Here is a 12,502-nt window from a genome sequence, read left to right as displayed (position 1 = left end):
TCTCCCCCCTCTCTTTTGTGCTCTCTCCCCCTCTCTTTTGCGCTCTCTCTCCCCCCTCTCTTTTGCTCTCTCTCTCTCCCCTCTCTCTCCCCTCTCTTTTGCTCTTTCCCCTCTCTTTTGCTCCCTCTCTCCCCCTCTCTTTTGCTTTCTCTCCCCCTCTCTTTTGCTTTCTCTCCCCCTCTCTTTTGCTCTCTTTCCCCCCTCTCTTTTGCGCTCTCTCTCTCCCCCCTCTCATTTGCTCTCTCCCCCCACTCTTTTGCGCTCTCTCTCCTTCTCTCTTTTGCGCTCTCTCCCCCCTCTCTTTTGCACTCTCTCTCTCCCCTCTCTCTTTTGCGCTCTCTCCCCCCTCTCTTTTGCGCCCTCTCCCCTTCTATTTTGCGCTCTCTCTCCCTCCTCTCTTTTGCGCTCTCTTTCCCCCCTCTCTTTTGCGCTCTCTCCCCTTATCTTTTGCGCTCTCTCTCCACTCTCTCATTTGCTCTGTCTCTCTCCCCTCTCTTTTGCTCTCTCTCCATCCCTCTCTTTAGCTCTCTCTCCATTCCTCTCTTTTGCACTCTCTCCATCCCTCTCTTTTGCTCTTTCTCTCCATCCCTCTCTTTTGCTTTCTATCCCTCTTCTCTTTTGCTCTCTCTCTCTCTCCCCTCTCTTTTGCTCTCTCTCAATCCCTCTCTTTTGCTCTGTCTCTCTCCCCCTCTCTATTGCTCTCTCTCCCCCTTTCTTTTGCTCTCCCCTCCTCTCTTTTGCTCTCTCTCCCCCTCTCTATTGCTCTCTCTCCCTCCCTCTTTTGCTTTCTCTACCCTCTCTCTCTTTCCCCTCTCTCCTCTCCCTCTCCCCCTTTCTTTTGCTCTCTCTCTTCCCCTCTCTTTTGCTCTCTCTCTTTCCCCCTCTTATTTTTTCTCTCCCCCTCTCTTTTGCTCTCTCTCTCCCCCCTCTTTCTCTCTCTTCCCTCTATTTTGCTCTTTCCCCTCTCTTTTGCTCTTTCCCCTCTATTTTGCTCTCTCTCCCCCTACTCTTGCTCTTTCCCCTCTCTTTTGCTCTCTCTTACCCTCTCTTTAGCTCTTTCCCATCTCTTTTGCTCTCTCCCCCCTCTCTTTCTATCTCTGTCCCCTCTCTCTCTCTCGCACGACCGTGCCTGGCCACGCCCCCTACCATGCCCGGCCATGCCCCTGCCATGCCCACTTCCACCTGGACCATGCCACAAACAGGACCAGGATCAGGTAGACAGACTCTAAGGCCAGGTGTGTTTGTCCTTGTGCTGTCTCTACTGCGCATGACAGCTTCGGACAAACACACTTGGCCTTTTATATTATAGGATTACATATGTAAATATCAGGACCACCAACTAGTGATAAACTATACAAGACAGATAAGAAGAGGCTTCAGAGTTGTTGGCTCTTTTCAGTGTGTATTGCAAATCTATAAACTATGTATAAAATAACTTTTCAATCCCAAAACTTATTGAAATACTTGCAAATATGTTAAAAAAAAGACTATAGCCTAGTTTCCAATGAGGTGGTAAACTGTGGAAACTGGTGGTAACATAAAAAATCTCCATAGACTTTAATGGAGATAAATGTTTTTTATTACTATTTTTTTCCACAATTTACCACCTCAATGGAAACTAGGCCTATTTGGGCATTTTATTTAGTGCCTTTAGTTGTCGAATTCAAAAATGGTGCCAAAAATATGTTGAAAAGTATTGAAAAATTGTATTAGGATCACCTTGAAAAGGACTTGTTTGACGTCCCTTCTGGTTCCTGATCCCTGACTTGTTCCTGACTCTGCTGATCTTTGTGTTCCTGAGCCAGGCTTGTCTGACTACTCACTTTGGCTCCTGACCAGGCTCGTCTGACTACCAGCACTGGCTTTGACTCCTAGCTTGTCATTTGGCTTTTGGACTGTTTATTATTTTTTTTATTTTTTAATAACGGTGTGATTAATTTAGCAATTCATGTCTCTGTCTGATTCCTGGTTCCATGACAGCTACATAACTTAGTTCAATACCATAATTCAGATGTTATTACAAAAATAGAGACTATTCAATGTCCCTATTCATTCCCTTTGGTTCAAAAGTATCCAGCTGGAATAACCAATAAGCTTTGCATTGTTTCAGCAATAATTCTCTATTCCCACCATGTCTTGCTGTTTTAATTTGTTCAATAATTTGGAATCTGAGGTAACTGATTCTATATCCATCCTTAAAGTGATGGTAAAGTTGCAACGTTTTGTGCGCTTATCTAGGTAGCCTATATGTTTATGAGCAAAGTCGCTAAGTTTGTTTTGTTTTTTGTATAATTTCTAAATAATAAAGGACTAATCTAAAAAAAACTGTGTTACTGTGCATTGCTCCTCCCCCGCTGTACTTCCTGCTCTAATATATGTATAATGTAGAGAGCGGTGCCACCTGCTCTCTACGTCAGCATCTAGGCTCGCTCCCAAGACAGTAAGCTGTGCGCATGCGCAAGTCTAATCTCTCCGTCACAATGTAAACAATGAAGCACGCTATTCATTGTTTACTATTGTGCTAGAGAGCTGTGTTGCTATTGTTGCACTGCGATCGTGATCCCCTTGACCAAACGAGCATTCAAAATAAAGTATTAGATGGGATTCCCTAGTATGATCGACGCGCATGCGTTACACGGGAGTGCGCTTTTACTTTGCAAGGCAGAAATATAGCTTGCGCATGCGCTATAGATAAAGTGGGCGGATTAGCTAAAGTCCTGGTCACCTAACGGCCAGGATTTCAACTGGAGGAAAAAGAAAACGTCACCGAAAAAAAAACTATGATACAGAGCCGGGTGGAATATGGGACACTAGGAATCAAATATTAAAACTGTAAGAACTTTAATGTCATTGCTAAAAAAAAAAATGATGAATGAAAGTAATATTTTTTTCCCTAAAGCTAGCAAATGCCGGTTTGACCGCTGCGCAACTTTACCATCACTTTAATAAAGGGATGAGCAATATGGACCATTCAATCTTTATTATAGATGCTGCTTTTATTTTAATTTATTTGATCCATTACACATAAGGCCCTTAAGGCTTCTAAAATGTTGATATGTGGCCCCAATATATTAAGATGTTGGCCATCACTGAGATAAATTATAAAAGTAATGTTACAAGTATAATAGCCATGAATGTCAAATTTACATCCAGTGTGAGGATGCATCAAGTAAAATACCTTTATCATAGTATTGCAATTCACACAATTCACTAAGAACAAGAGTTGTATTCACTTATTGAATTGTGAAACGTTTGTGTGATACACATTCAGTGAGGCCCAAGACAGTTGAAGTTATTACTAGGAAAAGAAAACTAGTATTAGATTACATTATTGGTCTAAAAACCCACACACAGGGTATAAATTAAAAGAGGTATGTATTAAAATGTAATTATGATAATGATTGTATTAAACAACTTACTGTATAAAAAATGTATTAAAATATAATAATAAATAATAATATTAATAACATGAATGTTTAACACATCAGTTGTCACAGTTAACCTTATATATAAATCTACATCTATGTACAGAACAGTTATAAAGAAATATTATTAATACCTTCCCTTACAGACGGCATAAAATATATTTATGGAGTTCTCGAGATACAAACAAATGAAGTCTGAGCCATGTGAAGTCCCTATTCAGAAGCCAGAAATCAAACAAGCCAGAGGAACCAGCCATTATGAATAAAAAACTAATTTAATCGAGGCCCTACCTTGAAACCTGAGCAGCAGCCAAAGGTGGCTAATGTCAGTGGTGGTGCACACACTCACACATCATAATGTGCTGCCAATGGGTGGGTCACATATACCCTGGTAAGTGCACATGGGCACCCAGTCCTGACAAGAGACAGTACTGTCATAATTTAGCAACACCGTCCCTATCAAACAAAGTCCGATTTATACACTGTAAGAATCCGCGGTCACCAGACAGCTTTTCTGAATATTTGTTTGCTGCACTATTTGGTATTTATCTCGTTTAGAACTAAACGAATACTGAATATTTTTGTAACATTTAAATACATTTTCTTTAAACAAATGTAAATGTTTCTTTGCTGCAGGTGAAAAAATGTCACATGCAGATTTATACTTGCCTATAGCATGCTGGGAAAGCCTCGCAAATTTCTTCTCAGAGTCCAGGGTCACGCTATATATTAGTTTTCTTTAAATTTCTTTACATTTTCTTTAAATTCATTCATGCATTTTTCTGGATATTGTTTCATGAAAACAAAACGAATATCTGTATTTTCATCATGAATATGCATTCGTAATGAAACCAATGCACGTCTAGTTCTAATATTGCAGTCGCAATGTTCCAAATGTATTATTAAAATTAAACAATTTTGGTACAGTATGATATTAGAAGTAAACCGTTTAGTAAAGTTTGAACATTAAACCTGTACAACTGTAGCAGCTAAAAAAAACACAACATTAAAATAGCTGTCTTTTTTAAAAAACACATTTTACATAGCGTAATGTTTAAAAAAACGCACAATTGTAAAATGAAAAACATGCGACCACTGTCTTCTACAAGATAATAATATCCCATACACAAAATTATCTTCCTAAAAAAAAAACACACAGAAAATGAAAAACATGTGTTTAAATAATGAACTTAGTTACAATACATACAGTAATATATTATTTTATACAAAATTATATATTATATATATATATATATATATATATATACAGTATATATATATATATATATATATATATATATATATATATATATATATATATATATATATATATATATATATATATATATATATAGAGGTGTAACTAGAAACCACAGGGCCCAGGTGCAAGAATCTAAGAAGGCCCCCCCCCCCAAAAAAGGTGAGTTTGATAAATATCTTTTTTTTTTTAAAACATTTAACACAGAAAAAAAAATGTGAATCAGATTACATGTCTGCAAAAGGAGGTATCCTGTGCCCACAGTCTGTGTGATGGTCTGACCCCCTATTACTGTATATAGTGACACTGTTTAACCCACCAGTATTGTATATAGTGAGTTAGTGACACAGTCTGTAATCTGCCGGTGAGATGGTTGGCCTGACCCTACCCGCCCCAGTACTTTATAAAGTGACCTCAGTAGTCTGTGACATGGTCCAGCCCCCCGTACTGCATATAGTGGTACTGTATAGAGACACCGTTTACCCAGGGACGTGCACTCATAGGAGGCAGGGGAGGCAGTGCCTACCCTGCCATATGTGGCCAAAGCTTAATTAAATTTGAATTAAAACAAAAAAAAAAGTCCCAAAAAAAATATTTTCCCCCATGTAATGCTATGGAGAGGCAGGTACAGGAACGCTTCTCTCCATTGCAGTACATGGGTCAAAGGAAAAGCTGTACTGCAGCGCCACCTGTGTTCTGTCAATATATTAGCAGCAAATATTGGGACCAATAGGAGGCACCCCTCTTAATGCCTCCTAGCAAGTGAAGGATATAGATTAATCAGAAGGAGGATGCAGTGAGCAGGGTCATGTGACACAACTGGAAGCTGAGGTAACCTAAGAACAGATGACACCAAGCAGAAGAGTAAAGTAGTATTCTACATCTCTTGTGATTCACAATTTGTGTTCAGATACAGCTCATTAACAGGGGGACAGTAAGTGAGCATAACCCAATACTGACAGGAAGTCAAATGGTCAATTCAAACTTAAATCCATCATTTAAATCCCAGAGTTTGAAGTTAAGTGTGCATTGTCCACATTATTTAAATTAAAGTTTTTGACATTGAATATTGCTAAGCCTCCCTTTTTCATGGTTATTTGATTTAATTAGGTACAAACTCCATATATGCTATGTCTGTTCAGTTTTATTTTTCTCTGTGTCTCCATTTATTTAAAGACTGCTGTTAACTTGTAATTCACAAATCAATTGAAAGCTGTTGCTTTGTGTTTTTAATATGTGCTGCTTTTATACAAGTTTATATTAATAAAAAGGAGATAATGAGTCATTTAAAAAATATATGTTATTATTGCAGTTAAATGTTTTTAGAAATAATGCCACTGTAAAGTAACTAGTTAAACACATAGTCAAAGAGAGACATTTAAAATTAAACTTTCATGATTGAGGTAGAGCATGCTATTTTAATAGACTTTTCTAGTTATTTATATTTTGAGAATTAGCATCAACTGTTACTGGCCCCATGTTAGCAAATCAAATTAGTTTTTGAAAGGAACATGAAACTCATAATTACATTTCCATCATTCAAATTGCACACAAAAAATAAATAAATTAACTTTCTATTTTACTTTTATTATTATGTACTTCATTCTTTCGGTATCCTTTGGTGTCCTTTGTTGAAGATCATACCTAAGTGGGATGTGCACATGTGTTTCTTTAACACCATATTGCAGCAGCTGTGTTGGCAGTATTGATAACTTGTCCTTTGTGTAAAACTTGTATGGTAAATTATTTCTATTTTTACAATACAGTAGTGAGTAGAGATTGTGGATCATTCTAATTGCTTAGTAACTGGCACTGTGCCACAGAATTGTGTGAGTGTGTATGTGAGTAGAGTGTGTGTGGGTGTCAGTGAGCAGAGTATGTGTGCTTTATTCTCCAGGTAATCAATACATTTCCGATGAGCTGGTGCTTTAGTGCAGTGTTTCTCAACAATGGTCCTCAAGTACCCCCAACAGGCCAGGTTTTCATTATAGCTGAATCAGTGCACAGGTGAAGTAATCAGCTGATCAGTAACTCAGTGGTTACTAACTTGCTCTCACCCATCACCTGATTATGTCACCTGTGCACTGGTTCAGCTATCATTTAAACCTGCCCTGTTGGGGGCACTTGCGGCCCTCTGTACATGTGTTTCTCTGGCGTATCATATCTAGTGCCTCACCAGCCTCTGACCTCACTGCACGCCACTGCGTTTACCCCCCACCGCCCCAACCCCAATGCTGTAGTAACAATGTCTGTAATTTGCTGGTTCCACAAACATACACACACACATACATGCATAAATACACACACAGTCACATACATACATACACACACACATAAACACCAATGGGTAAAACAGAAACACTAACCCCTCTAGACAGAGACACTAGTGAAGCATCATGTCAGACTCACATGATATCAGTGCAGGCAGTGGCAGGTCAACGTTTTTTATTGGAAATTTTTTTTTAAGCTGTGCCCCCACTCTTGGGGGCCCAGTAGCAGTTGCGACCTCTGCACCCCCTGTAGTTCTGCCCCTGTATATATACGGTATATATATATATATATATATATATATATATATACACACACACAGTATATATATATATATATATATAAATATTTATATATATATATATATATACACACATTATATATATTTATATATATATATATATATATATATATATATATATATATATATATATATATATATATATATATATATATATATATATATATATATAAACACCATATACACATGTACAGTGTACCCACAAACAGGGTATAAATTAAAAGAGGTATGTATTAAAATGTAATTATGATAATGCTTGTATTAAACAACTTACTGTATAAAAATTGTATTAAAATATAATAATAAATAATAATATTAATAACATGAATGTTTAACACATCAGTTGTCACAGTTAACCTTATATATAAATATACATCTATGTACAGAACAGTTATAAAGAAATATTAATAATACCTTCCCTTACAGATGGCATAAAATATATTTATGGAGTTCTCAAGATACAAACAAATTTGTAATTAGAAATGTATAATTAAAAATCACGTAGCTCTTCAGATAGCATTACCAACTCAAATACCTGCAATCATAAGACCAAACAGAAAAAGTGCATTCAATATATATTGAAATGATTATTTTCCTTAACGCGTTATTTACAGAAATTGGCTTGCTTACATATCACAACACAGTGGCAACCAAGGTTCAAAAAACTTGTTTCTAAAACGAAATCTGGCTGGAAACAAAACTTTGATTCTGCTGCAACTTGTATTGGCTGAAGTATTTAATTTTTAAAATGCACCCCTGATTCCTAATAACTTCCCTCTTCCCAGGGAAGGTTCCCTTTCCAGAAAACTCCAGTAGTTATTATGGGAGCAATCACGCAAATCACAGGGACAGCCCATTTTCAAAAGAATTCCACAATGGCAACCCTGATCTAAGGAATGTTAGACAATCAGGCCCTTAGTATTTTTGTGTCATTATTGTGCCACATATTATAAATATTAAATTGAGAAGTAAGGCAATAAGTATAACACATATTTGATAGATTAGATGCAGAAAAGTTCTAGTGAAGCAAAATATTAGTATAAGATGTAGGCCATTAAGCAGGTCATAAGTCCATGAAACAAGCCAGAGGTCTGAGACAGGAAGAAACTGAATCCAGTAAAGTAACAAAGATTTAGCCAATTCAAGGACAATCGTCACGTCAAGGGTTAAACCCAAAAGATAAGTCTGAGCCATGTGAAGTCCCTATTCAGAAGCCAGAAATCAAACAAGCCAGAGGAACCAGCCATTATGAAAAAAAACTAATTTAATCGAGGGCCCTACCTTGAAACCTGAGCAGCAGCCAGAGGTGGCTAATGTCAGTGGTGGTGCACACACTCACACATTATAATGTGCTGCCAATGGGTGGATCACATATACCCTGGTAAGTGCACAAGGGCACCCAGTCCTGACAAGAGACAGTACTGTCATAATTTAGCAACACCGTCCCTATCAAACAAAGTCCGATTTACACACTGTAAGAATCCGCGGTCACCAGACTGCTTTTCTGAATATTTGTTTGCTGCACTATTTGGTATTTATCTCGTTTAGAACTAAACGAATACTGAATATTCTTGTAACATTTAAATACATTTTCTTTAAACAAATGTAAATGTTTCTTTGCTGCAGGTGAAAAAATGTCACATGTAGATTTATACTTGCCTATAGCATGATGGGAAAGCCTCGCTAATTTCTTCTCAGAGTCCAGGGTCATATATGTATTGTACTTATATTTGCCATGAGTCAGGTTCATGTATTTCCTGCTGCAGACTGTCAGTTTCATATTTGGGGAATATAAACATTTTTTAAAGAAATTTATTTCTTACCTGGGGTTTAGTCTTTTTTTCAATTGACCATTTATTGCAAATTGCGGCGGTATTAGGCCCGCGGGTGCATCAAATGCTAAACTTTATTACGTCATTCTTGGCACGAGAATATTTTTTGGGGCGCAAAGATACGTCTATGACGCAACTTCGTCATTTCCGGCGTCATACTTGACGCCGAGACCTTCCACACGGTTGCGTCATTGGTGACGCGAGTGTGTCATTTCCAGTTATTTTTGGCGCCAAAAAAGTTTTAGTTACGTTGTGCGTCATACTTGGCGCCAAACTTTTTCATTATTTCAATACCCCATTGATGTTTGCCTCTTGCCTTTTTTCTCTATCAGAGGGCTATGCTATTTGCATTTTTTCTCATTCCTGAAACTGACATATAAGGAAATAGATCATTTTGCTTTATATGTTGTTTTTTCTCTTACATTTTGCAAGATGTCTCAATCTGATCCTGCCTCAGAAGTTTCTGCTGGAACATTGCTGCCTGACATTGGTTCTACCAAAGCTAAGTGCATTTGTTGTAAAATTGTAGAAATTATTTCGCCGAATGTCATTTGTAATAGTTGTCATGATAAACTTTTACATGCAGATAGTGTATCCGTCAATAATAGTACATTGCCAGTTGCAGTTCCTTCAACTTCTAATGTGCATGATATACCTGTACATTTTAAAGAATTTGTTTCTGATTCTATCCTGAAGGCTTTGTCTGCATTTCCACCTTCTAATAAATGTAAAAGGTCTTTTAAAACTTCTCATTCAGTTGATGAGATTTCAAATGACCAACAACATAATAATTTATCCTCTTCTGATGAGGATCTATCTGATACAGAAGATCCTTAATCAGACATTGACACTGACATATCTACTTATTTATTTAAAATATAGTATATGCGTTCTTTAATAAAGAAGTGTTAATTACTTTGGATATTGAGGTAACCAGTCCTCTTGACGTTCAGTCTAATAAACATTTAAATACTGTTTTTAAACCTCCTGTGGTTTCTCCAGGGGTTTTTCCTATTCCTGAAGCTATTTCTGATATGATTTCTAAGGAATGGAATAAGCCAGGTACTTCTTTTATTCCTTCTTCAAGGTTTAAAAAATTGTATCCTTTACCAGCACAATCTATAGAGTTTTGGGAAAAAATCCCCAAAGTTGATGGGGCTATTTCTACTCTTGCTAAACGTACCACTATTCCTATGGAAGATAGTACTTCCTTTAAGGATCCTTTAGATAGGAAGCTTGAATCTTATCTAAGGAAAGCCTATTTATATTCAGGTCATCTTCTCAGACCTGCAATTTCTTTGGCTGATGTTGTGGCTGCATCAACTTTCTGGTTGGAGAATTTAGTGCAACAAGAATTGGATTCTGACATATCTAGCATTATTCACTTACTGCAATATGCTAATCATTTTATTTGTGATGCCATTTTTGATATTATCAAAATTGATGTTAGATCCATGTCTTTAGCTATATTAGCTAGAAGAGCTTTGTGGCTTAAATCTTGGAATGCTGATATGACATCTAAATCTAGATTACTATCTCTTTCTTTCCAAGGTAATAATTTATTTGGTTCTCAGTTGGATTCTAGTATTTCAACTGTCACTGGGGGAAAGGGAGTTTTTCTGCCTCAGGATAAAAAACCTAAGGGTAAATCTAAGGCTTCTAACCTTTTTCGTTCCTTTCATCAGAATAAGGAACAAAAACTCAATCCTCCCCCCAAGGAATCTGCCTTCCTAGTAAATCCAAGCCATTTAGGAAACCAAAGTCAGCCTCTAAGTCCGCATGAAGGTGTGGCCCTCATTCCAGCTCAGCTGGTAGGGGGCAGATTAAGGTTTTTCAAGGATATTTGGATAAAATCTGTCCAAAATCAATGGATTCAGAGCATTGTCTCTCAAGGGTATCGAATAGGATTCAGAGTAAGACCTCCTGTGAGAAGATTTTTTCTCTCACGTATCCCAGCAAATCCAGTAAAAGCTCAGGCTTTCCTGAAGTGTGTTTCAGACCTGGAGTCCTCAGGGGTAATCATGCCAGTTCCTTTTCAGGAACAAGGTTTGGGGTTTTATTGAAATCTATTCATTGTCCCAAAAAAGGAAAATTTATTTAGACCAGTTCTGGATCTGAAAATTTTGAATCGTTATGTAAGAGTACCAACTTTCAAGATGGTGACTATAAGGACTATTCTGCCTTTTGTTCAGCGAGGACATTATATGTCCACAATAGACTTGCAGGATGCATACCTTCATATTACGATTCATCCAGAACATTATCAGTTTCTGAGATTCTCTTTTCTAAACAAGCATTACCAATTTGTTGCTCTTCCATTTGGCCTAGCAACAGCTCCAAGAATCTTTTCAAAGGTTCTGGGTGCCCTACTCTCTGTAATCAGAGAATAGGGTATTGCAGTGTTTCCTTATTTGGGCGATATCTTGGTACTAGCTCAGTCTTTACGTACTGCAGAATCTCACACAAATCAACTAGTGTTGTTTCTTCGGAAACATGGTTGGAGGATCAATTTACCAAAAAGTTTCTTGATTCCTCAGACAAGGGTCACCTTTTTAGGTTTCCAGATAAATTCAGTGTCCATGACTCTGTCTCTAACAGACAAGAGACGTTTAAAATTGGTTGCAGCCTGCCGGCACCTTTAGTCTCAGTCATTCCCTTCAGTGGCTATGTGCATGGAAGTTTTAGGTCTCATGACTGCAGCATCGAACGCAATCCCCTTTGCTCGTTTTCACGAGACCTCTACAGCGTTGCATGCTGAACCAATGGTGCAGGGATTATACAAAGATATCACAATTAATATCCTTAAATCCCAATGTAGGACACTCTCTGACGTGGTGGATAGATCACCATCGTTTAGTTCAAGGGGCTTCTTTTGTTTGGCCAACCTGGACTGTGATCACAACAGATGTGAGTCTTTCAGGCAGTGATGTGCATTCATAGGAGGCAGGGGAGGCAACGCACTATTTTTTATTAATAATAATAAAATAAAAATATGTTCCATTTTTTTTTTAAATGTTTTTTTGGTTCCTCACTGACCCACCCCCACCCCCGCCTGTGTTGTGTTTACTACGTTTTTTTTTTAAAGTGTCTACAGTACAGTACCGGTCATATCACATTGATATTGCGCAAGGAAGTAGAGGCCAGCTACCCTTCCATTGCGCAATATGAATGTGTATTGTATGGGCTGCTAGAGAGAGAGTGTCACAGTGCCACCCAGTGGCTAAGCACTCACTCTCTTTGCAGCCAATACTGCTCCCACTGGAGGCTACTCTCTTGAAGCCTCGGGAGCACAGTTCCAGCCCTTTAACCAATTAAAAGGCTGGAGAGCTTCTGGTGCTGGTTTGGAGCGGGCTAACTTGCCTGGCGGCAAATACGAGAGCGGGAGGCGCAGGAGCAGAGTGCAGACACACAGACAGAG

The sequence above is a fragment of the Bombina bombina genome, chromosome 3 (genome assembly GCF_027579735.1).
Source record: "Bombina bombina isolate aBomBom1 chromosome 3, aBomBom1.pri, whole genome shotgun sequence".
Classification (NCBI taxonomy): domain Eukaryota; kingdom Metazoa; phylum Chordata; class Amphibia; order Anura; family Bombinatoridae; genus Bombina; species Bombina bombina.
The sequence above is the reverse complement of the archived record's forward strand: the minus strand, read 5'-3'. Positions refer to the sequence as shown.